Source organism: Ursus americanus, chromosome 9, assembly GCF_024610735.1.
Source record: "Ursus americanus isolate L20-20 chromosome 9, mUrsAme1.1.p, whole genome shotgun sequence".
Classification (NCBI taxonomy): domain Eukaryota; kingdom Metazoa; phylum Chordata; class Mammalia; order Carnivora; family Ursidae; genus Ursus; species Ursus americanus.
This window is the reverse complement of record NC_142135.1, coordinates 50233093-50259795: the sequence shown is the minus strand read 5'-3', so window position 1 is coordinate 50259795 and position 26703 is coordinate 50233093.

Genomic DNA, 26703 nt, shown 5'->3' with positions numbered 1-26703 from the left:
AAAGAATGCACTCATTCATAAAGTTGAGGTTTTCAAAAAGCATGGAATAGTTTAAGTATAATATTAGAGCTTATGTGTGTCTGTGTGTGCGTGTGCATGTGTATTAAAAGATAATTAGGTTTATAAATGTATATTTTGACCTAAGGTATTTCCAACAAATAAAAAAAAATGAACCTCTGAGAAAAAAGCTATTCTCAGGATTCCATACTCAAGAATAGCTCTGATCCATTTTATTCATGAAAATTATTTAATTTTTCTTGTGAATTAATATAATAAAGATTTGGAATGGTGTTCCAAAAAACCAAGCTATCCCTTTAAAGTTATGTTTTAGCTGTGTGTATGCTTTGTGTGTAAAATTAAAATAGTTGATACATCTTTAGTTTAATTTTGCATCTGGGTAGTAACCATGATGTAGATACCACCTTCAAATTACCTACAAAAATGTCAAAATTGTTATACAGAAAAAGAGCTGAGGAAACTGATGATGGAGGTCTTTGATAATGAACCATTGATAGGTAACCTATGTATGATATACTTCAAGAAACCCAGCAGCAGCCTGATGGAGAGTAGAAATATATACTGTTCTTTCATTATTATCTATTAACTGTCTTTGGAGACAGGATCTGTGCCAAGCAAAAAAACCTGAGTACTATCTCTCTGCTTCAAAAATGTGGCTTTTGGAAAAGGTCTGAGTGCAGTCTTTCCTCTCTCACAACTTCCAGGGCCCCAAATCCCCCAAGTAAGCTGTGATGGATAAGGACAAAACTGGAGCCCTGGAGCAGGTGCCCTAACCCAGTGTCCAAATTCAGGAGATCTGTGAAGTTGGATAGGAAAAAGTAAATCTTTATTTTCATTAATGGAAAATAAGTAAATCTTTATTTCGATTAATAATGGAAATGCAGCATTCCTTTTAAGTTTGGACGTAGGCAATAAACCACAGTTATATTAGTAGGACTTGTGACTTTCTCCCCAGCAGAGGTTATTAATATCTTGATATCATGTTTCAGTGGCCTCAGGTATCTCAAAATATATTTTATTCTTATTAATACTTTGGATTTATGGTAGTTATGAAACCTTCCAGTAGATCTGGTATTAATGACTAATGAAGCACATATATTGGAGTATAATGTATATTTTATTTTTAAAGTAGATTGCTCTCTGTATTTCAGTAGAATTTGTCTCCTTGGGAGTCTGATTACTTTTTAAAGGTTTCCTCAGGGTTTACTACATTGCTAAATTTTTACATGGCACAAAAAGTGAAGGAGGTCTGCTCTATGCAGAATATTTGTTGAAAATTGGTAATAGACTGAGACTTCTGATATAAAACTACTCTTCAACCCTCAGTCCAAAATGAGGATTTAGCAAGCCTTAAGCATTGCCAAAGCAAACCAACACCAAATCTCTTGGTAAATACGAACTCTAGGTAACTCCTACCAAGCTTAATGATGAGAAGAATAAAAACAATGTAGAACAAAGGAAAGAAAATACCAAAATGAAGATTTGGAAAAAGACAATAACCCTTGAAATGAGTTACTATTATAGAAACCATAAAAATTGCTTTTGAAAGCTCTGTGACATCTTTGACATGGAAAACCATCAGGATTGAACAGGGTAAGATAAAAAGGGAGAAGATAAAGAATTAACCAAGGAAACAAAATACCCAATGTCTGAATTAACTTTTCATCTGAAAAAAAGAACAGGATTCCCAAAGAAGTGATCAGTTTAATGATGTAGAAGATAGACTATAGATACTTTCCTACATAGCTGGGGGTAAGGAAAATAAAAAGGAATGACAGAATAGAATTACAGTTATTTCAGCAGGAGAAGAAAACACTAGTAATTAGATTAAATTGCTGTTGAAGACATTAAATTATTGTTGGAGAAGTATTCAGAAAAAAAAATTACAAACATACACAGAATGAAGTAGCCTTCGGAAAAACTTTACAACCCACTTTAGGTAAAACTTTTAAAAAAAGTAACCTCAGAGCGCCTGGGTGGCTCAGTTGGTTAAGCATCTGCCTTCAGCTCAGGTCATGATCCCAGGGTCTTGGGATGGAGCCCCACAGTGGGCTCCCTGGAGCCTGCTTCTCCCTCTCCTTCTGCCTGCCGCTCCCCCTGCTTGTGCACTCTCTCAACCTCTCTCTGTCATACAAATAAATAAAATCTTAAAAAACCTCCACAAAACTGCTGCAGGAGCTCTCTTTAAAAAAGAAAAAAAAGTAACCTCTGTTTCAGAAACAAAGTCAGCTATACATATGGGGGAAAATATGCAAGAACACATACAAAAAAAGAAAAAAGAAACAGACTATCTATAGACATAGTCTAGTCCCCATATTGTAACACTAAATAACAGAAGTCAGAGGAGAATGTTTATGGAAACTTGAGATAATTTTTATCCAGCTAAATTTCCTTAGAAATAGAACAAGTATTTAAATATACAAGAGATTCACTTACAGGTTACTTCGAAAAGTGCTTGGAAGTTTTCGGTATGCATTTCAGTAATACTCCAACTAATTATGAAATGATTTCAAATCAAACTTCCATAACTAGAGAATTCAGGTATAGAGATGTAACAACTATTAGAAATTAAGTCTCTATCATTGTTGAAGAGAATATATGAAATGTAAAATTAATTGCAATGACCTTGATGTAAATCATATGACATTAGAAAGTGTTGTAATGTAGGAATGAGCAGGGGGAAAATTAGAGTGTTAAATTCCTTATCATAAAAATGAGTTGGTACTTTATTTTTATTCTAATACTATTTAATATTTCAAACTATCTGTAGATTTGTTAATAGAGTAAAGTTAAATTTTAAGAACTTCCTACAGTAAGGGATAATACCACAAGGTCTTACTACTATTTCAAAAGTGGAAATCTGAAGTGGGAGATTTATAGACTTTGAATGTAGGATCAAATGACTTAAGGCAGATCTTTCACGGCGGGAATCTGATGGAGATAGGGCTAAATTCATGATACCCTAGTTTAGGAGTGGACACAACAAAGCAGGGTCTTGAACTGAGTCTTGACAGATAAGCAAAATGTTTGTCCAGATGACCAGATTATGTCTCTGATAAATTGATCATGGGCATTTCCTGAATGAAATAGTGAAGTTATATAGTGGTTTACAGCCTTAATCTTTCATGGACCAAGTTTTTTTGGAACAAATGACTAAATCATGTTGACATAGTTGGTCTTCAGGCTTATCTAAGTCACATTGATACACATAGCCTCAGTGATATTTTAACAATTTTTAAAAAAGTAACCAGCTGTAAAATTAACACCACTGTGATGTGGAGTATATGATTAAAGCAGAGTAATATGTGTGTGTATCAAAACATAAACGTTAAAGTATTAAAATTCTCTTAAAAATTTAAATGCTTAAACTGTTGTTGACAGGACTCTCAGCTTTAGTAAGAATAGTAAAATTCCAGTATATGCTGTTTACAAGAAATATACATAAGACAAAATAAGAAAAAAAAAAAGAATGAGCGAATGTTGAAATGTCAAATGCAAATAAAAACATCAGCGTTCATTTAAGGCAAAATTGTCATCAAAGTTGAAGTCTTGGAAGGAAAAAGACATAAATTTTTTAAAGATTTTATTTATTTATTAGAGTGAGAGAGAGTGAATGGAAGGGAGAGGGAGAAAGAATCTGAAACACACTCTGCATTGAGCATAGAGCTCAACGTGTTGTTCGATCTCATGACCTGAGATCATGACCTGAGCTGAAACCAAGAGTCAGGTGCTTAACCAACTGAGCCACCCAGGTGCCCCAAGAAATAAATTTTACATAGAAAAAAAATTATAGGCCTTAATGATGAGATGACATGCTTTAATAGTAAATAGCAGAGAAAAACAATATATACAGAAATAACTTCTAGGAATCTGAAGAAAAATAATCAAGGAGACAATTTTAATATATTAAAAATTTGAGCTTTTATCAGAAAAAGCAGACATAAATTTATAAGTGGTTTTGCAGAATTATGACTTATCTATTAAAAAGTTTAATTGTGGAAACAGAGAAGATTGAGTATCCATTTAACAAGATCTCAAGCAAATCCTGTAAATACAAAAAGTCGAATTATACAGTACACGTTATCTGATTTGTGTGCTGTACAGATGGAAATTATTGTTGAAGGTTTAAGCATTATCAATAACAACAGCAACAAATTACAACCATTCTTACGTGAAAAACAATACAAAACTCTCCCAAACAATTTTGGAGTGGAAGTAGAAATTAAAACAACTTAAAAACAATTAAATACAATGAGAACACTATTTACCAAAACTTACATGACACAGCCAAGCCTGTACTTAGAAGAAAGGTAATCACTTTAAAAGCTTTCAGTAGTAAATAAGAAAGAAGGTAAAATAGCTAATCAATAGTTCAAGGAATTAGCCAACAGTAAATAAAAAATAAAACTAGGGAAATCTATAGAGAATGATATAAAAAGAAATTATGACAATAAAATAGATGAATGGAAAGTTAATTATTACTTGTAAATTTTTTTTCAGTGGGCGTTATATGTTAACTCTTTGCCAAGTACATATCATGGATCATGTAAATTAATCCTCATAACTGCCCTATGGGGTAGTTATTAGACAACTTTATGGATTATTATTACATTATTTTTCTGTCATTTTATAGATGAGAAACCAAAGCCTTAAGAGAAATTAAATTTCTTGTGGTGTAAGAGTATGTAGTTTACAGGTGGTGAGGTTGTAATTTGATCACTTTTATCTCTAATTCCACGAATTTGGCATTATCAACAACGTGAATTTACGATCCTATTGTTCAGGAGGTCAGGAATCTAAAATGGGTCCCACTGGGTTAGCATCAAGGTGTCAGTAAAGCTGTGTTTCTTCTGGAGGATTTCAGGGACAATTCATTTTCTTTGCAGCTTCTAGAGGCTGCTGCATTTCTTGGCACTTGGCCCCCTTCCATCTTCAGAGCCAGCAGTGGCTGGCTGAGTCTCAAACAGCATTACTCTGATACTGTTCTGCCTCCCTCACTTACAGTGACCCTTCTGATTATGTTTGGCCCACCCAAATAATCTATGATATTCCTATTTTAAAGTCAATGAATTTTATCTGCAACCTTAGTTTCCTCTTGGTCATTTTACATAATATATTCACAGGTTCTAGAGATTGGTGTGTGGACATCTTTGAGAGGTCTACCACAATAAGTATACTTAAAATGTTGCTCTTCCAAGTACACTTGACCCTTCAACGATATGGGTTTGAATTGCATGGGTCTACTTACATGTTGATTTTTAATTTTTTAAAAAGATTTTATTTATTTATTTGACAGAACGAGAGAGCACGGCAGGGGTAGAGACAGAGGGAGAGTGAGAGGGAGAAGCAAGTTCTCTGCAGAGCAGGGAGCCCTGTGCGGGGCTTGATCCCAGGACCCTGGGATCATGACCTGAGCTGAAGGCAGACACTTAACTGACTGAGCCACCCATATTGATTTTTTATAGTACAGTATTGTAAATGTAGTTTTCTTAGGATTTTCTTAATATTTTTTTCTATATCTTTATTGTGAGAATATAGTATATGATAAATATAAAAATATGTGTTACTCAGCTATATGCTATTGGTAGGGCTTCTGGTCAGCAGTAGGCTATTAGCAGTTAAGTTTTGGGGGAATCAAAAGTTATTTGTGGCTTTCTAACTACACAGGGTGGTTGGTGCCCCTAACCCCCATGTTGTTCAAGAGCCAACTGTACTGCCTCTTTGAACATAAAATATGCAATTCTGATGAGAACATAGAAATTAGGAATGACAATATCTTAATACATAAAAATGAGTTTGTGTTATATAGGTAAGTTGCTCAGCAGAAGGCACTCTAGCTTGTTTAAGTAGAGAGGAATTTAGTAGGGGATATATCTTGCTCACAGCAATATAACCAAACACAGAATGGGCCCAAAGGAATTGCTTTATCTCTTTGGTGTAGAAGCTGCCTGAAGCTACTGCTGGCTCCAGATCGTGCTACTCTATTTTTACTCTAGTATATTAGTCTGCTAGGGCTTCTATTACATAATACCACTGACTGGATAGATTAAATAACAGAAATTGATTTCTCACAGTTTTGGAGGCTGGGGAATTCTAAGATCAGTGTGTCAGTATGGTCATGTTCTGGTGTCAACATGGTTGAGTTTTGGTGAGGGATAGAAACCTCCCTGTGTGTTCAGTGTGTTCAAATGACCTCCTCTTCTTTGTGCTAGGGTTTGCATTAGAAAACTTACTGATAAAAATACTTTCTTATGAAAATATTAATCCTATTAGTTAGGGTCTTATAATTATGACCTCATTTAACCTTAATTATTTCATTAGGGGCCCCATCTCTAAATATAACCATACTTGGGGTGGGTCATGGCTTAAACATAGGAATTTTGGGGGCAGGGGATAGAAACATTCAGTCCATAAGATCTAGTAAAATGGGATTTCCAGTAAAATGGGATTTCCATGTCTAACCTGGATTATCATGCAACTAAGTTTTAAACACACAAATCCAATGGGAACCTTCAGTAGCAGAACTGAAATCTAGTGTCAGCACCATAGTGACACAAACTATAGAAATGATACCTGAAAGTATAGTCTTACCATAATGACACAGATGTGAAGAAATGTAGAGGTTCTGCTTATTTGTTTTTTGGAAGGTGTGATTCATTTGTGGGGAATTATCAACTGTGGGAAAGATGTTCAGACTATTTTAGGCAGTCACAGAAGACAGAAAGTTCTTAGAAGTAAATACAGAAGAACTGTGAAAATAAATGTATTCTCTAAAAATCTTATTAATTTCAGGGTTCTTTTTGTGAGTTAGATGAATCATCAGGAAATTAACAAAGTTGACAAAGTCAATATGGAAACCTGAGAAAGCTGAAGTAAATGAGAATGTTGCTTTATCACCTAAAAAAGTGGATTCAGATTATTTTATGAGTTGCTTTTTCCAAATCCTCAAGGAACAGTTAATTTTCAGCCTATTTAAGTGTTTCTGGAACAGAGAGAAGAAGAAAAGCTACCCTGTAATGCTGATAATAGAACCTAACAAAGAATATAGAAAGAAAATATCGATCTCAATTACGAGTATAGATGCAAAAATAGCAAGTAAATTATCAGTAAATGACATCCAGCTGTATTTAATCCATCATGACCAGTGGGGTTCATATTATGAATGCAAGAATGGATCAATACTAGGAAATCTATTGATCAGATTCTTCATATTAACAGATCTAAATGGAAATATATTTAACTATCCCCATGTAAAATTTGATCGAATATAATTATCATTTCTGGCTCAAAGTAAAATACTAGGATTTTCCTTGACCCAGTAAAACTGTATACTATATATATATATGTCTTGGACTTAAAACCAGTATCATGCTTCATGTATACTGTTAATCTGTTTAAATAGCTAGTTCATTTATCACAAATTAAAAGGTATAAATGTTTTAAAACAGAGACAATCTTTTCATTCCTTAAAGGCCAATTATCTGTGTATCTTTGGGCAACAGAATTTGAAAAACTGAAAGAAGACATGTAGTATATACAGTGAGGAGTATGTCTTTGAGGTCTGATATTCAGCTCAGCTATTTGCCACCTTGGACAGTTATTTAACATTGTATAATAGATCAACTTCACTAATTTTCATTTTGTGTAGGTTAAAATGGGCATGCCATTAAGGGTTGAATGAGATTACACACTTTAAACACTACATATGAGGTTGGCAGAGGGTGAATGTTGGTGCTGTTTATTGCTATTATTGTTGTTGTTAGGATACATGGAATAACAAATATAAAGTAGATAAAAATAACAAATATAAAGTAGATACAAAAGAATCAGTAGAATCTTTGTATGCTAGTTATGTCCAGTCTGAATTAAAAAAAAATCAACTCCCTTTGTTTTATTTATGAAAACATATCATTTATGAAAACATAAAATTACAGTTATCGTATCTTCAGAAAAGTAACCCCATAAATTCTTTATTAGCACATGTAGGAAAACTAACTGAAAGAACAGAGAATAATAACAAAAAGCCACCTTGATTGACTTGAAAGATTTAATTGACTAAAATGATAACTTATATTTTTGCCTGCAAGCTTTGAATTAGTGTCTACCAATTTGTGGAGAATTGGGGGGACTATTGGCTTTGGTTGTTTGGTGCTAAGTACTTTTGTACTGGCATCATCACTAACAATTGTTCAAAAATTAAGGAAACACAACTCTAGGACCTGGTAATTCATTCCATTGATCCTGTAAGGCTAGGAGAATGTGACTACCTCAAGTACAAATCAATTTCCTATTCTGATTCAAATAAATAACGGATAAGCATATCAGAAGAAGTCCAATACAAATCTTCCTACCATTTACTCTGTCATTTTCCTTTCATTTTATATATGTTACTTCATAGATATGTTGTTAGTATTTGAAATTGATTTTGTTCTTCCTGATTCTATAGTCTGAAATGAACAAAAATGATCTTTAATTCATTCATCCATTCACTTATACAGTCACATAACAAATATTTACTGAGTACCTATTCTGTGTCAGGCACTGTACTCGATGATTGGAATACATTAGTGAACAAAACTGACTTTCTGTGGTCTATATTCTAGTGGTAATTTCCTTATGTTGGAGGTGTATGATTCCTGGGAATTATGTGGATTAGAAAAATAAATTATGGTGTATCTGGAAATCTCTCATCAAAAGAAATTAATATTACTTTGCCAGTAGTATTTCCATTTGGATATTTTAAATGTCTTCCCCATTCGTCTTATCACATAGAACTATCCCTGTGCAACAGAAAATAATTTAAAAACAGTGCATGACCTGTGTCAGATTCACCTGAGCAAATTCAGCCATAAATCTGTATCTTCAAGACTACTCTCTCTTCTATGAATTACAGGATCTATACATTATTTTTTGTAGTATCCTCTGTCTTTTGACGAGGTGTGAATTTTCCTCTGTATAACAAATTGAACATTCAGTTCAAGTTAACAAATATTTTGAATGGGTATGATTGTGGTATATCTTATTTAGTGAAGAGATTGGTTTAGAAACACTTTTCTCAAGGATTTTACAGTTGATTGGGTGAGATTGTACAAAAATAATGAAATTTAACAAAAATGAGGGAAGAAAACAAAAAACAAAATAAGGGCATCATCATTAAGCTCAGTCTTGAAAAAAATGGGCAAATGTTAATAGGCAGATAGATTGAAGGAAGAAAGGAAAGTCCAGTGTGAAAGAACAGGATAAAGTCTTACAGATAGAAGAATAAAAATATATTTGAGCTTTGAAAGATATTGAGAAGTTCAAGGTGGCTGGACAGTAGGGTATGTGGAAAGAGTGGCAAGAGATGAGTCTGGAGATGTGTAATTGTAAAGAGCCTTAAACACTAGGATAAGGAATTTAAACTTTACCTTATAAATAGTAGAATATGGTAAAAAATTCTTGAAGTCCAAGATATAACTTGTGCTTTATTTTAATAATGGGGGTTGATATTGTGGAGTTCACTTGGGAAAAGGTAGAGATTAAAGATCTAAAGCTCCAGTTAGTAAGCTATTGTTATAGTTCATTTGATATGTGATATGGATCTGAACTAGGGTATTGGAAGAAGGAATGGAAAGGAAGTAGAATTTACAGATTAGATGTGAATGATAGAACTGGATGTGACTTTACTATTCAGAATGACTGGTAATGGTGGTGATGCCATTTATCAAAAAAAGTGAACATAGTTAAAAAAGGGAATTTTTGGTGTAAAAACTTGCTTTTAGCTTTGGTTATATTTGATAAGTGCTGTGGAGGAGTTTACTGTGGAAATACAAGCTGGCGATATATTCTACTTAAGACAAATTTCATATCCAAATTTCTACCTTATTCATGCCTTAATATTTTGAATATTGATGATATTAGCTATACCTTTAGAATGATATTTATAATTGCAAGATATTTTGTATATTGGTAAGGAATTTAATATATAAATAATTCGCTTATCATTGGGTGGATTGTGTTTGAGTGTTAAAACTTTGGTAATCATTACAAGGTATTTCAAGAGGGGCGTCTGGGTGATTCAGTCGGTTAAGCATCTGCCTTGGGCTCAGGTCATGATCCTAGGGTCCTGGGATAGAGCCCCACATCGATCCCTGCATCGGGTTCCCTGCTTAGAGGGGAGTTGGCTTCTACCTCCACTCCTCTCCCTGCTCATGCTCGTGCATGCACGCTCTCTCTCTTTCTCCATCCATTCTCTCCTCTCTCTGAAATAAATAAAATCCTAAAAAAAAAAAAAAAAGAAAAAAACAGTTCAAGAAAGAGAGAAAAGATGGGGCAGGATAATTAACATTCAGTACCAAAGAGAATGTTGGATTACTTTTGCTCCTTTCTCTCAAATTCTGAATCAATAGAAAGACAAATTTTGAGGGATCACTAAACATGTCATTAAGATCATGTCCAGTTATGCCAGTGTACTGTGCATAAATAATCAGTGGTCTGTGTCCTCCACAGGAGGTACTCAAAAGACTTAGTTAACCTCTCAAAGAAGCAGATTTTAAATTAATGTGTTTCAAACTTTAATTCATGCAAATCTAATGCACTTTAGTCTTAAAATGTACATTCTGATATAGTAGGTGTGGAGTGGGGCTCAGTATTCTGTATTTCTAGCAAGTTCCAGGTGATAATGAAGCCATTAGTCTATGGAACACACTGAGTTAGCAAGGCTCCAGATTTACAGTGTGAACTTTGGAAGAGAGGAGATGAATTTGGTGATTTAAAATTTCCCAATGAATGTTTTAGCAATCCATAGGGAAACAAGCTTGTGGGGCTTTTTGTATTAAATTACTGGACAGTTTTCATACCTAGTTTGATTTGATTCAGATTCTGAACATTGGCCATGTTTCTGGAAATGGCTGATCATATTGCAGAATGTGAAGTCACAGGTCTTTTTCAGTCTCAGTTACCTGAAAATTGAATCTTGAGTTGTGACGAATTCTTAATCTTGGCTCAGCACAGGATGGCCTTAGGTGCCACACATCCCTGGAAGCAGTAAGTACTTCTAGTACTAATGTTGCTGTGAGATTTTTCAACAGCACCTTCATTTTTTCTTTTTTGCTTTGAAGTTTCTTTGATCTCTCAGCTACCTGAGGAGAATGGGCAGACTTTCTAGCCTATCATGAAAATATCTCTCAACCACCCCCACTGTAAATAAAAATAAAAATAAACCTCAAATGCAGAATCATTTTTTTTCCCTTCTGGTTTTCTTTGCTGAATATTTGATAATGGGTTCAGTCACAAATTTGTGAAGTAGCTAAAGATTAACTTCTGTGACATTCCAGCCTTCAAAAACCCCTCCTTTATACATTCCTAGGAATCCATAATTTTAATTTTTTTCCTCTACTTGTTAACAAGCCATTTATTTGATCCTCTATTCACATGAGGTATACATGATTTGCAGTTGAGTATTACTTCTCTCTTAAAGAATTTATGCAGTAGTTAATATAAACTAAGTTTTAACTGCTAAATTTCAGACATAAACTCAGGAACACTTAAGAATTAATTTGTGAATACACAAGACCATCTCTATGGTTCTTAAATCATACCCATTTTCTTTTCAAATAGGTCAGTAGAAGATTATCAGCCATGTCAGTGTCCTGAAAGAATTCATACACTTGTATTATTTGATTAATGATGACTTCATGAGCACCTGAGTAATAATCAGAGGGCGGAGGTTGTTTCTGTTAATGCAGGAAAAAGAAATTAGGGTCCTTAATATGCAGTGTCATTGTGATTATGGGTAACTGTGGGAAATGCAACGAGAAACAAAAAAATTTAAGGGTTCTCAGTATGCATGCAAGTCAGTTGTATTACCTTCTTTTACTAGTTGGTAATTTTTACCGTTGTTTTTAAATCTCTGAAATTTTATTTAGGCAAAATTAAATCATTTGCCCTGTAAGAACTGCCACCTAGCCCACAAATGTCCTCAATTGGCACTTAGCATTTGCATATCAATATGATATTTCTTTCTTCTATATCTATCCTATACAGAATTCTTTTTTTTTTTTTTTTTTTTTGACAGAGAGAGAGACAGCCAGCAAGAGAGGGAACACAGGCAGGGGGAGAGGGAGAGGGAGAAGCAGGCTCCCAGCAGAGGAGCTTGATGCGGGGCTCGATCCCAGAACGCCGGGATCACACCCTGAGCCAAACGCAGACGCTTAATGATTGAGCCACCCAGGCGCCCCTATCCTATACAGAATTCTTATGAAGTTATACAGTACTGCATTCCCTAATAATATTTTGTTATTTTCTCAGAAATTATTTTTGTACATATTTTAAGAATCCATTGACCTTAGCAAGTGGGCACTTTTTTCATACTTGAGTGTTTCTATTTTAGTTTTCTACCTCTTACCCTAATTTTATTGTGTTTCTGAAAATCAGAATACTAAGTTTACTGAAACTATTAAAATGGTCCAAGAAAATTCATATATATAGGAAATTCCATATGTACATCTTAGAGCAGATTTCTCCAAAACATATCTTTCTTAGCACAATTTCTTAGTTATTTAAAAGACAATACAGTTGTTTAGCGTCTAGTAATTTTGAAGACACAGGGTATTTTTTCCATAACATTTATGCATATTAAAACATCTTGACTCATTCTGGATGTTTTATGGTTATTCTCTCTCACGTCTTTCATATTTAAAATGCATGAGTTACTTGTGTTTCAGTGGAATATTTGTGTTTTTTCTCTTTTATTTCTTTGTACTTCAAGGAAACAATGATCTTAACAAACAAGTAGATTTTTTTTTTTTTTTAGATTTTTCTAAGTTTTTGTGTAATCTTTTGTGTTTTGCAAACCATGAACATTTTGTTCTATATGCTGTAAGTTTCTGGTAATTCCAATATATAGTAAATATATGAAAGCAAAGAGAGGCAAATCTCTGCTAAAATTTTGTTATTCTAAACAAAGGGGTCAAGAACACTGATATTTCTACATTGTGTGTGCTTAATGAATCATTCATGCTATGCCTTGTCTCAAAAGGAGATATTTGGAATCTTGTGAAAAGAACAGGCCATTTTGATACTAATGTAAAGTTAGAGTATATCTGAAATTACCTATGAAGTTACTTTTTAAGCATTTTCCAGTTATCCATATCTTGGAGTGAGTTTGATTCCACAAGTGAAGTATGTGGTCTTATGGTGGTATAGAAATAGATAAACTCTGGTTGGATATCTCTTCATCTTTTCCTATCAATCTCAATTTATAACCTCCTGTTGCCTCTCAGTGGTTATCATTCTATGTGGAAATCCTCACCTTTTTTCTATTTTCTCTGTCTCTTGGTAATTCTAGTTGTTTTTTGTTAAAAAATATTCTTTTGCTTGACTACTAGGAAAAATAATAAACAAAAATAAATACATCATTATATATTATAGTATTTGTTAAGATTTAAAAGAAAGGACTTTTAAAAGAGACCACTTGGGGAATCTAATATAGATAAGGTGATACCACTGAGCAACTGATATTTAAGAAGTGTTCTCTGAGACCAGGATAGGTACTTAGCCAGATTGCGAGTGTTGAGGAATTATCTTCTAGGTAAAGGAAAAGCACATGCAAAAACTCTGAGGTCAGAGTATACTTGGTGAATTAAGAGATTGAAAGGGTGCCAGAATTTTCAGAATGTAGTGAGAAAAGTGTGAAAGGGAAATGAGATGATATTAGAACAGTAATTACTGGAGGCTGTAACAAAGATTTGCACCTTTGAATCTTTGGAAGTCATTGGTATAAAAATTGTATTTAAGTTTTTATTTTGAGTGAACATTCAGATTAAGCTCCCTCAGGTTCCCACACGACAATTTTTATCATAATTTTTATAAGTTTTATAATAGATTTTTAAATATATATATTTATTTTAGAAAGAGAGGCGAGGGGAAGGGGCAGAGGAAGAGAGAGAGAGAGAGAGAGTCTTAAGCAGACTCTGTGCTGAGCGCAGAGCCCAAAGTGGGACTCTGTCTCCTGACCCTGAGATCACAACCCTGAGATCATGACTTGAACTGAAACCAAGAGTCAGATGCTTACCTGACTGCACTTAGGTGACCCCATAATAGAATTTTTAAAGTACTCATCTAGAAAGACTAATGAAAATCCCTATGTTCTGTATTACCATATTTATTTTTATTCTTCCCAGATATATTTTTAAAGAACATATATGTGTAAGTGGAAATATAACTTTCTTTTCATTTTGGGTACATTTTTGTCTTTATAATTTTTAAAACATTATTCTCTCTAATGTAAAGGTATCTGGAAAATATTATGACTGGTTTTCTGTTGAAACCAGAAAGTCATCTTCCATTGACACATTGAGGATACTGAAAAGCAACTTCATTAGGAGGATGTGTATCTTCAGTAACATTTTTTTATACTTTCTCATGCTCTGATGGAATGTTTTGTTCTCTGCTTGGACTACTTAGGCGTTTCATTAATGAGACAGTTCATTTCTTAGAGCTTTGAGTTTAGATGTGTCCTAATTATGCTTGAGTTTAGATGTATTTTAATTATGCTGTATGCTTCACTCTGAATGGAGCTATTATAGATATCATTAAATTCAAACTTTTATCACAATTGTTCCAGTTGGAAGACTTTACATGATGAAAGGATGCAGAGAAAATATAGATACCGAGGTTAAGATTACACCCATAAAATTCTTGTTGCATTAAACCTTTATAATTTTAACTGATTTAGGTATTGGACTTCTGCCATTTTGTGTGAGATCATTGAAATCAAAGTGATTCTTTATACCACCCGCAAATTTTAAAAATATTGACCATATATTTATTCAATTTCAAGTGATCTTCTTAAATCAATCAGTCAACTATCTTGAAACAAACCCTCTTTTTCTTAATCCTGAACACATTTCAATATATAAGTATTTCAGGTGCTTTGTCCTTCAAATTGATACCATTTTAAATTAATTAGTATACTTTTAATGTACTTCCTTTATTTTTATGAGTAATTTTGTTGACTTTTACCGGTTTTTGATCTCCAGATTTCTTCTAGGAAATTCATTCATTTTATGATAATGAAGGACTGATTGCTGAATTAGCTAAATTTTCTAACTAGAGATTATCAGTTGATACAAGAGATACAGAGGATGCAACTTCATATCCTTTTGATAATAACTTTTTCACCTTGATATATTCAACCCTGTTTACTTCTCTTTTTTCCTGTCTCAATTTCATCCTTTCTGGTCTGCTAATTTATTTCATTTCCTTTGATCCAGAGATTCAAAAATTGTACTTAGTTTTATAAAGACTCAATATCGTAAAGATATCCATTATTCCCTGGTAGATCTATAAATTCAGTGCGATCTCAATTAATACTACATCGTGCTTTTTGAGTGTGAAAATTGCTAGCTGATTTTTAATTATATATGGACTAAGAATTTTTGGACCAGCTATAACCAAGAAAATCTTGAAGAACAACAGCAAGATATCCAAACTATTAGTAAAGGTATATTAATGAAGACAGTATGGGGTTGGTCCAAATATAGGCTAATGGAACAAAGTCTGGGATTGAGAAGCAGATTGACAAAGGTAATAGTGCAGAACATCAAGGGAAAAAAGCAACCACAAAAGCTAGAGCAGTCACAAAAGCTAGAGCTCCAGGCATTTGTATAAATTCCTTCCAGAGACCTGTTGACCTGGTTTTAGAGTTGCAGTGAGCGGGAGGGAGAAGGCAGTGAAAGTACTCACTGGCTAATTTAGAAGCTGCATCCTCAAGTGGCAGTTTGTATATATAGTCAAGTCCATTTTGGGGAAAGACTGAAAAATGGGCGGTTTTGCATACTCCCTCTGCAGTGAGCACTGGCGGGGGGATAGTCTAACTGAATGCTTGCAAGCAACCTGTAAGAACTGCTTTTTTGTTTGCTACATTCTTCTATGATTCAGGAATGCAAGTCCCATTGGTTTTCAGAGCAGGTGATCCCAGAATTATCCCTTGGACGGCAGATGCAAAAGCTGCCATTTGAATGGCTAAAATCTGGTATGCCTCACAGCTTTGGCAAGACTGTAAAGGAAGTGGAATCTGCTTTACTACTGGCAGGAATAGTAGTAACTCCTCTGGAAACTGTACTGCTGGCGGGAACAGTATAACCCCTCTGGAAAACTGTCTGACAGTATTAACTAAAGTTGAACATCAACTTGCCTTGTCATCTAGCAGTTCTGTTATTTGTATCTATCCTAGGTATCTTCCAAACAGAAATTAATGTACCAAAATATGTATACAAGAATGTACATTGCAGTGTTGTTCATAATGTCTCTCAACTATAAACTATCCAAGTATTTATCAAGAGTAGATTTTGGCAAATATATATCTGTGAAAACTATTGAACTATTCCCAATAACATGAAAGAATCCCATTAATTCATTGAAATTGATCAATGATCTTAGGATATGTAGTTTTAGCACTTATTTTGCATGCATAGTATCCTGAGGAAATGATATATTTGAGTACTACACAAATAACTTCCAATTTAAAAAGAAAAAATAGTTTTTAATTTAAAATTAGAGGTAATAAATGATGAAAAGATAAAGAGGGGGAGGGAAATAAATTAGGAGTTGCAATATTTATTTCTATAGGTATTTTTCAACTGGTTATTGTTTTCATTGTAAAGCAGTAAGTGCTGTGAGAAATAGAAAATAAATTTGATTTTGCTCCTACTAAGATAATACTGAACATAATGTAAATAAAAGTAAATAAAAGTTGCAGCAAATCTCGATAGATACAAAGGGGAGGAAGAACCTAAGTGTAGCCAAGAATCAGGAATCCTGGAGGAAATGGCATTTGAAGGATGGATAAGATACTGGCATATAATATTACATGGTAGGGTCCCTCAGAGGAGTTAATGTATGGAAGGAGGAAAGTGTAGGGCAAATTTGAGGAACAAGGGGATCAGGATTTCTTGATTGCATGTGCTCAGAAGGAAAATGTGTGTTAGAAAATGATGGAAAGGTAGGTTGGGTTCAGATACCGGATAGTGTTGAATTCTCTTCTAAGTAATTTGGACCTTTCTCTGGCACCACTGAGTTCCTGTGGAAGGATTTGGGTAGGAAGTTGACATTTGATCTGTTTTGAGAATGTAATTGGAGGAAATCTGAAGGGAGGATTTAACTGGGGAAAATAATATGACTTTAGGGGAATTTTGAGAATGCCCAATCCCGTTATTTAATACTGATAAAAGAGGCTCATACCAGTTGATAGCATAAGAAATTACAGAATCCAGGTCTCTAAATTTTTAACCCAAGGAATCTTTTCTCTAAATCTAGAATTAAGAACTGGTAGCAAGCTATTGAATAGTCTAAGTAGGAAGAGATGATAGCATGTAGTGGGGTAGTGGGAATAAGAATAAACTGACACATGACAGGGTAAGTAATTACTTACCCATTATATCAGGACATATCAGGAATTATCCCTCATAAAAGTATATCTGATGTTTGTTTCTTTGAACTTTATCTTGGGCTTCATCTAAGTAAACTGTGGCAGGAGGGAGACAAGGTGTACTGTTCAACAGCAAATTTTGCCCCCAAAGCAGCTTTAAAATACACTATCAAGAATTCTCTATCAATAATGTTTATTTATTCAAAAGTAGTGATTGAGTTCTTCCTGTGATGACAGGCTATCTATACTGCACCTAGATATATAAAGGTGATTTAAAAAAAAAAGATGCAGACCTTGCAGTTGTGGAACTGGTTGATTGGTGTGGAAGCCAGTTTTTTTTTTTTTTTTAAGATTTTATTTATTCATTTGAGAGAGAGAGATAGAGCATGAGTTGGGGGAGAGTGGCAGAGGGAGAGGGAAAAACAGACTCCCTGCTGAGCCAGGAGCCAGCCCTGGGGCTCAAGCCTAGGATCCTGGGATCATGACCTGAGCCGAAGGCAGACACTTAACCATCTCAGCCACCCAGGCGCCTTAGTGTGGAAGCCAGTTATCAATCAGTTCACAAAATTTAATTTTTTATCGTATATAATGATTAATGTGAAGCAAACTCTCATTGTACTATGTGAGTATAAAGTGGAGAAGGTATTCATCTTTATCTACAATTAGTGTATAAAAAATTAACATGTATAGTATTTGAGAATCTAATTTCAATGTTTTTCGAAATAATATAAGCAGTATCACACTAAGAATTTAAACTAAATACTGATCCAGATCAGTGAAGTTTGTGATTAAATCTTGTTCTAATATAATTTGCTGAAATCTGAATATATGGGTCATAATTTTCCTGGTCTTTAATTCATTTGGATTTTCATTTATTCATTTGAATTTTTAAGTGAAGTGAAAATCTTAGCCAATTTAATTAATTCTAAATGATACTTGAAAAATACTACTTTCTAAACTTTGCTAGAATCATCTGGTCTATGTAGTTGCTACTTTATTTTTGTAGAATTTTTTTATCATTGAAATTATTCCTGTTAGTCTAACAGGGAATTTTAAAAAAAACAACATATAATTTCTCTTAACCCTGAAACAAAATATTTTGTATTATATGCAGGATACTTGGATCCTTGGAAGGTGCATCTCTTGGTCTCCTCTTACATTTGGGTTGATTGATCTCCTTTGCTGGCTTCTTTTTCTCTAACTGCTACCTAAATCTATTGTTTTCCAAGTCTTGACCTCAGCTACGTCTCATGCAGATGCCTTCTTGTGTAACCTCATTCATCCCTGCAGGGTAATTGTCATCAATAATACAATTCTTGTGTCGTCATCTTCAGAATGTGGTGATTTGGTGATCAGACATCTCTAGCTGATTTCCCCCCAGCATCTCATGATGAAGAGTTTGGTTCTGAGGTTAGATAATCTAGGTTTAAATCCTTTCTTCACAACTTACCGATTATGTATCATTTGAAGATGTTACTCAAAATTAATGTGTGTTTTGGTTTCCTTATCTCTAAAATGATAGAATAATGCCATATGCATCATAAGGTTGTTTTGAGGCTTAAATAAGGTCCTATATAAAAGTGCCTGAGAAGAAATGAATAGTCAGTTCTCCAAAGAAAACATAAAGATGGCCAATAGACACATGAAAAGATGCTCAACATCACTCATAATCAGGAAAATGCAAATCAAAACTACAATGAGATATCATCTCCTACCTGTCAGAATAACTAAAATTGAAAACGAAAGAAACAAGTGTTGACAAGGGTGTAGAGAGAAAGAAACCCTCTTGCACTGTTGATAGGAATGCAGCTACTGTGGAAAACATTTGGAGGTTCCTCAAAATGTTAAAAATACTACTACCTTATGATTCAGTAATCCCACTACTGGGTATTTACCCCCAGACTACAAAAACCATTCTTTTAAAGGGATACATGCACCCCTTTGTTTGTTGCAGCATTCTTTACAGTAGCCATACTATGGAAGCAGCTCAAGTGTCCATCAATAAATGAATGGATAAAGAAGACGTAGTATATATGTATAGTGAAATATTATTCAGCCACAAAAAAGAATGAAATCTTGCCATTTGCAGTGACATTGATGGAGATAGAGAGTATTATGCTAAGTGATATAAATAGAGAAAGACAAATACCGTATGATTTCACTCATATGTGGAATTTAAGAAACAAATAAACGGGCAAAAAAAGACAGACAAACCAAGAAACAGACTCTTAACTATAGAGAACAAAGTGATAGTTACCAGATGGGAGGTGGGTGGGGGGATGGGTGAAATAAGCAATGGTGATTAAGGAGTGCACTTGTCATTATGAGCACTGGGTGATGTATGGAACTGTTGAATCACTATATTATACACCTTAAACCAATATAACGTTGTATATTAATTATGATGGAATTAAAATAAAATGTAAAAAATGTAAAAAAATGCACCTTGTACAAAAAAATAAAAGTACCTGAGACACTATGTGCTTATGAAAGGCGTTGCATTTCCAAACTGCGGAGATGGTGAATTAATTATTATATCACCTTTTTATTTGATTTATTAGATTCCTATGTATTCTTTCTATCTCTGTGTAAATAACTTTATATCTGGTTATAGATGCTATTAATTGTTCCACTTAAGGTAAAGGCAGTACTACATTACTTGTCATTTAATGTGCTTCTCAGATATTTTAAGACAAGATGGTAAATTTAGTACTTAAATTTAAATCTAAATGCTAATGATAGCATAATAAAAACAAATAGAGATATCACTAGCCTCAAATATGAGGCAGATCTCCGCAGAGAAGAATGTGAATATTTGTGAGTAGAGCTGATTTTGTGGGTCTGCTGGCCTCTGGGTTAATAAATGAGAGGCGGAAGCCAGAAATTTAGTTCCTATCAGCAAAAGAGCATTAGAAGTGGTTTTCAAATAATATATTTAATTGGTTGAAAACAAAGATTAAGTTCTGGCACCCTGTTCATAAGATATGGCTGAAAAAAACTGCCTCCAAGCTCATCTTGGGGTTATGCTGATCTCCAAGAGCCCAAAGTATCTTACACACTGGGAGTAAACCCATATTCTTTTTTTTTTTAATTGAAGTATCATTAACAGATTAGTTTCCAGTGTACAACACACTGATTTAACAATTACATATTTTACTCAGTCCTCACCACGATAAGTGTAGTCACCATCTGATAGGGTCAGCTACAGGCATCGTTAAAAGAGCTAGACAAAGGAAGGTCACACACAGAGAGAAAAAGTGGGGAAGAGAGAGGAAAATACTGAATTAATATTCAGTATTAGTAACAACATACGCATATAAATGATGACAAATCTTCCATCCAATATGAACTTAGAGTAAAATTTTAAAGCACATTTAATATCATGCTAAAGAAGACAAAAGCATTTATACTGGATGAGAACAGTTTTCTACAATATTCTGATAAAGATTTTGAAGTAAGTATGTTATGGATGTTCAACAAGTGAAATTAATCCTTAGCTTCTATGGAAACAAAATAAAGAATTATATTCTTGAAAAGTATATCCTGAGCACCAATATGCTACATAGAAAGCACTCAATAAATATTCCGTGAGTAAATGAATAAAAGGTATAGAACATTGTCACTTATGAATATAAGTTTAAAGAGAGGAAAGAAAATATTAGCAAGTAAAATAGCAGTGTTTATAAAATTGTATAAAGTATTATTAGCAAACTGAATTTATCAGTGTGTGTGTGTATATATATATATATATATATATATATCACATTTTATCAAATATGGTTTATCCCCATAGTTAAATTGAACACCACAAAATCTGTTATTGCAGTGTATAGTTAGTTGACACTGTGATGTCTCACTAGATATTTCTCCTGGGCTTAAGGTCCTAGTGCCTGGGAATGCTGCTAGCAGATAACCCTCAGCTACTGGTCATTTTCAAGGAATGACTGGATGAAGAGAGTCACCTTGTCCAAGGTAAAGCTCCCTTTCCTGGACAACTTGGATCAAATGACTAGTCCCTCAGGAAGTTTAAGGACATGACCCCCTCCTGCCAATTTAAGAAAAGTCTGATATACCATCCCTTCTTAGCTTTGGAGCTTCTTGTGATGTTGGCTGGTGTTTACCCTGAGATTTCATTACAGCCTAACTTTTCCCTTTATCCAGTCCTGCTTCTTTCCCTTCTGTTCCATAGATGGTGTTCCCAAGACTTGATTCTCTATCAACTTTCTACCTCATATTCTGCATTGACTTCATTAAAATTTAAGTCTGTGCAGCAAAAGATACTCACATGACTTCATTTATTATTATTTTTATTTTTTAATTAAAATATTTTTAATACTTTATTATATATTTAGAGATTTTCAAGCATTATATAGTATTTTGCAGAATTTTGAACATTTCATAAATAACATCCTAACTTGGTTTTTCTTTTCATTTAGTAATATATTTTATTTTTTAAGATGGTAGATGTAGTCTTAGTTCATTCATTTTTAATTTTCATAACATATTGAATTGCAAGGATATTCTTCAACATACACATTGATTTATAAATTTATATAGTTTATAATTTTTTCTTCCTTTTATAAACAGTGTGGCTATAAATACTGTTGTGATAGTATACTGCATCTGGCTTACTCTAGAGACAAGGTATGTGGAAAGGTAAAGGAGGGAGGCAGAGAAATAGGATGAGGGGAGGACACGTACTTTTATACAGAACAACGACAAAAAAAATTTGAAGCAAATACAGCATACAGTTAAATTTGCAAAAGTTGGGCAAAGGGTACAAAGCTGTTCTTCATATTATACTGTGTAATTGTATCACAGATAAGAAGGAGCTTCTTGTTTTCTTAACGTTTCTGCCTTGAGTTCAACCTTAGATGGTATTGCTATCATGAACTCTTTTTGTTCCTTTCTGATGTATATTTGCATAATCTGTTCCTTGTGACCTGAATCATCTTCTTTTAGATACAGTTTTAAAATACTGCATAAAAAATGAATATTGTTTCTTGATTCAGTCTGATGGCTCTTTTCCCTTCCAATAAATAGGTGGGTTAATCCTACTTTTTTCCCAATAAATAGATGGGTTAATCCTACCTATTTTTCAACAGCTTTGTTGAGATAAAATTTATTTACCATACAATTCACCAATTTAAAGATTTTATTTATTTATTCGACAGAGATAGAGACAGCCAGCGAGAGAGGGAACACAAGCAGGGGGAGTGGGAGAGGAAGAAGCAGGCTCATAGCGGAAGAGCCTGATGTGGGGCTCGATCCCATAATGCCAGGATCACGCCCTGAGCCGAAGGCAGATGCTTAACCGCTGTGCCACCCAGGCACCCCCAATTCACCAATTTAAACTCACTCATTTAAAGTATACAATTCAGTGCTAATTTTTAGTATTCATTCACGGTATATGCAGCCATCACCAAACAATCAATCTAACATTAGAATATTTTTGCCCTCCAAAAAAGGAACTCTGTGCCTATTTACAGTTTTCATTTTTTTTCCCACCAGTACCCTCACTGCTAGGTAAACATTTCTCTAATTTCTGTCTTGTTAAGAATTGTTAATTCTGGAAATTTCATATAAATGGAATCTTAAAATATCTGGTCTTTTCTATCTGGGTTCTTTCACTTATAATGTTTTTGAGGTTCATCAAAAAAAAAATATATATATATCATCACTTCATTCCCTTTGATTGCCAGATAATATCCCATTCAATGAACATGTTTTAGTTTTCCATAAGTTGATAGAGATTTCTGTTTTCACTTGTTTTTGTTGCTATTTTGAAGGCTCAATAGATTGTTCATGTACAAGTTTTTGTAGGTTGTATGTTTTCATTTCTTTTGGTTGTATACCTAGGACTGAAGTTACTGGGTCATATGGTAACATTTTGTTAAACATATAATGCTCAACATTTTGAGGAACTTCCAAACTGTTTTACAAAGCAGCAGCACCATTTTATATTCCCACCGGCAGCATATCAGAATTCCTGTTTCTCCACATTTTTGTTAATATTGGTCACCTGTCTTTTTAGTTATTGGCATTAACTGACTGTGCAGAAGTATTTCATTTGGGTTTGATTTGCATTTTCCAAGTGATTAATCATGTTAAACGTCTTTTCATGTGGTTATTGACTACTTGTGTCTCTTCTTTGGAGAAGTTGTTTATTCAGATGCTCTGTCCGTTTTTAAATTGGAATTTTTTTTTAGTTATTGAGGCGGAAGAGTTATTTATATATTCTGAGTATATTCTGGGTATTCTGGATATTTATATATTTCTTATCACATATATGATTTGTAAATATTTTATCTCATTCTGTGGATTGTCTTTTCATGTTCTTAGTGTTTTTAAAGCACAAAAGTTTTTATTTTGGTGAGGTCTAGTTTATCCATTTTTTTTCTCTTATAATCTGAGCTTTTAGTGTCATCTGTAAGAATGCTTTGCCTAGGGATGCCTGGGTGGCTCAGTCGGTTGAGCAATCACCTTTGGCTCAGGTCAGGATTCCAAGATCTTGGGATTGAGTCTCACGTCAGGCTCCCTGCTCAGCCTTCTCCCTCTGCTCTTGCTCTTGCTCTCTCTCTGGCAAATAAATAAATACAATCTTAAAAAAAGAGAATGCTTGGCTTAATCTAAGATCACAAGGATTTAAGCCTGTGTTTTCTTTTAAGAATATTCTAATTTTAATTTTTACATTTATGTCTATATTCCATTTTAGGCAATTTATATATACATACACATATATATAAAACTATATGTATTTATAACTGTATAGATATAACTGAGATTTTAATTGAAAAAATGACTTTTTCTTATTGAATTGTCTTGGCATTCTTGTTGGAAATCAGTGTATGAATTAATTTCTGGGCTCTTATGTCTATTTCAGTGATCTAAATCTCCAACCTTATGACTGTACCAGACTATCTTGATTACTGGAGCTTTGTAGTATGCTTTGAAATTGGGAGTTATGATTCCTACATATTATAATGTATTACACTTTATATAATACATATTCTTATTACCATCACTTATTTTGTTTGTATTTTCATTTTAAGGATCCTTTTACTTTCTCCTATGTCATCTATTTACTGTCATTATTGCTGTTACTGTATATAGATGTGTTTTCTTTCATTCATTTTTAATCAGTGAAAAAATTTTTTGTTGCTTTTGAGTTAAATTCATATGCTTGAAATATTTTTTTAAACTTAAGTATAAGTAACATACAATGTTAAGTTTCAGGTGTACAACACACTGATTGGACAATTATATACATTGCTCAGTACTCTCCACAATAAGTGTAGTCACCATCGGTCACCATACAATCTTATTACAATCCTATTGACTATATTCCCTATGCTATACTTTTCATCTTTGTGAATTACTTATTTTATAACTGGAAGTTTATACCTTATTCCTTTATTTCGCGAATCCCTCCACCCACCTTTCCTCTGGCAACCACCAGTTTGTTCTGTATATTTAGGAGTCTGTTTGTTTTTTCATTTGTTTTGTTTTAGATTCTACATGTAAGTGAAATCCTACGGTATTTGTCTTTCTCTGTCTGACTTATTTCACTTAATATGATACCCTCTAGGTCCATCCATGTTGTTGCAAATAGCAAGATTTCATTCCTTTTTATTGCTAATATTTTATTGTGTATATATACCATATATTCTTTACCCATTTATCTGTGGACACTTAGTTTACTTCCATATCTTGGCTATTGTAAATAAGGCTGCTATAAACTTGGGGTGCATATATCTTTTGAGTTAGTGTTTTCATTTTCTTTGGGTAAATAACCAGTGGTGGAATTACTTGATCACGTGGAATATCTATTTTTAATTGTTCTAGGACCGTCCATACTGTTTTCTGTAGTGACTGCACTGATTTACATTTCCATAAGCAGTGCCTGAGCATTCCCTTTTCTCCATGTTCTCACCAATACCCATTATGTCTTGTCTTTTTGATCCTAGCCATTCTGACTCATGTGAGGTGCTATAGACTTGTTTTGATTTGCATTTCCCTAATGATGAGTGATCTTAAGCATCTTTTGTATGCATCTTTTGGCCATCTGAGTATCTTTGGAAAAATGTCTATTCAGGTCCTCTGCCCATTTTTAAAATGGATTGTTTGTTTGGTGTTGAGTTGGATAAGTTATTTATATTTTGGATATTACATATTTAGTATATACTTAATGAATATATTATTTACAAATGTCTTCTCCCATTCATTAGGCTGCCTCTTTGTTTTATTAGTGGTTTGCTTTGCTGTGCATATTTAAAAGTTTGAAATATTTAAAGTTTGAATTTTTTATAACTGCCAAGCAAAATAGAGAATATTACAAATACTTGTGTAACTATCATTCAAAATAAGCATTTGTTAATATTTTGTCATTTTTAGCCTCAAATTTTTGGTAAAAGAAATATAAATTTTTCCCAAGGTTATAGTTCTCTTTGGATCTTTCCCACAAGAAAATAAAGAGGCAAACCATAGCCTGTGAGAACATATTTGCATTTTCTGTCTTTCTGTCTCTTTCTGTCTCCATTTCTTTCCCTCCCTTCTCTATCTCTCCCTCCCTTCCCCCATAATTATCTGTCTACCTATGTTCCTATCTCTTTGATCTTTCTACAGAACTGCTATTATGAATTCGATGGTTTTTTCCAAGTACACATTTAAAAATATTTTAATATTTGTCACTCATTCATTCACTTATTAAATATATACTGAATGCCCAACAAATACCAGGCATTATTCTAATTGCTAGAGAAAAACAGTAAAAAATACAGGAGAAGTTCCTTCTTTCACTGTTGGAACTTATATTCTAGTAAGAAAGGTGGTAAACATGATTTTAGGACAAATTAATGGTATATGAATTAAAGCAATTAAGGGAATAAAAGGTGATGAGATGTGTATATGTGTGTTTGTGAGGAGTATTGTTTTTGATAAGTTGGTCAGGGAAGGTAGCTATAGGCAAGTTATATATGAACAGAGATTTGAATGACATGAATAATGAAAAAATCAAGAAAATTTAGAGGAAGAGCATCTCAAGCAGACATTTCTCTTGACTTTATGGGAGAGCCACCAGTGTTTTGAACTATTTACTTTATGCTTATCTCTGCTAAACTGACTTTAGTTAACAGCTGTATGGTGATGGTGGCTTCTCCTCTTTCACTCTTCAAGTTCTTGCTACTTCCCTTGGTTCCAGGGAGAGTTACAGAAAACTGAAAAGGACAGCATGTTTGAGTTTTATCACCTTTGCTCCATTTTCCCTAAGGACCAGC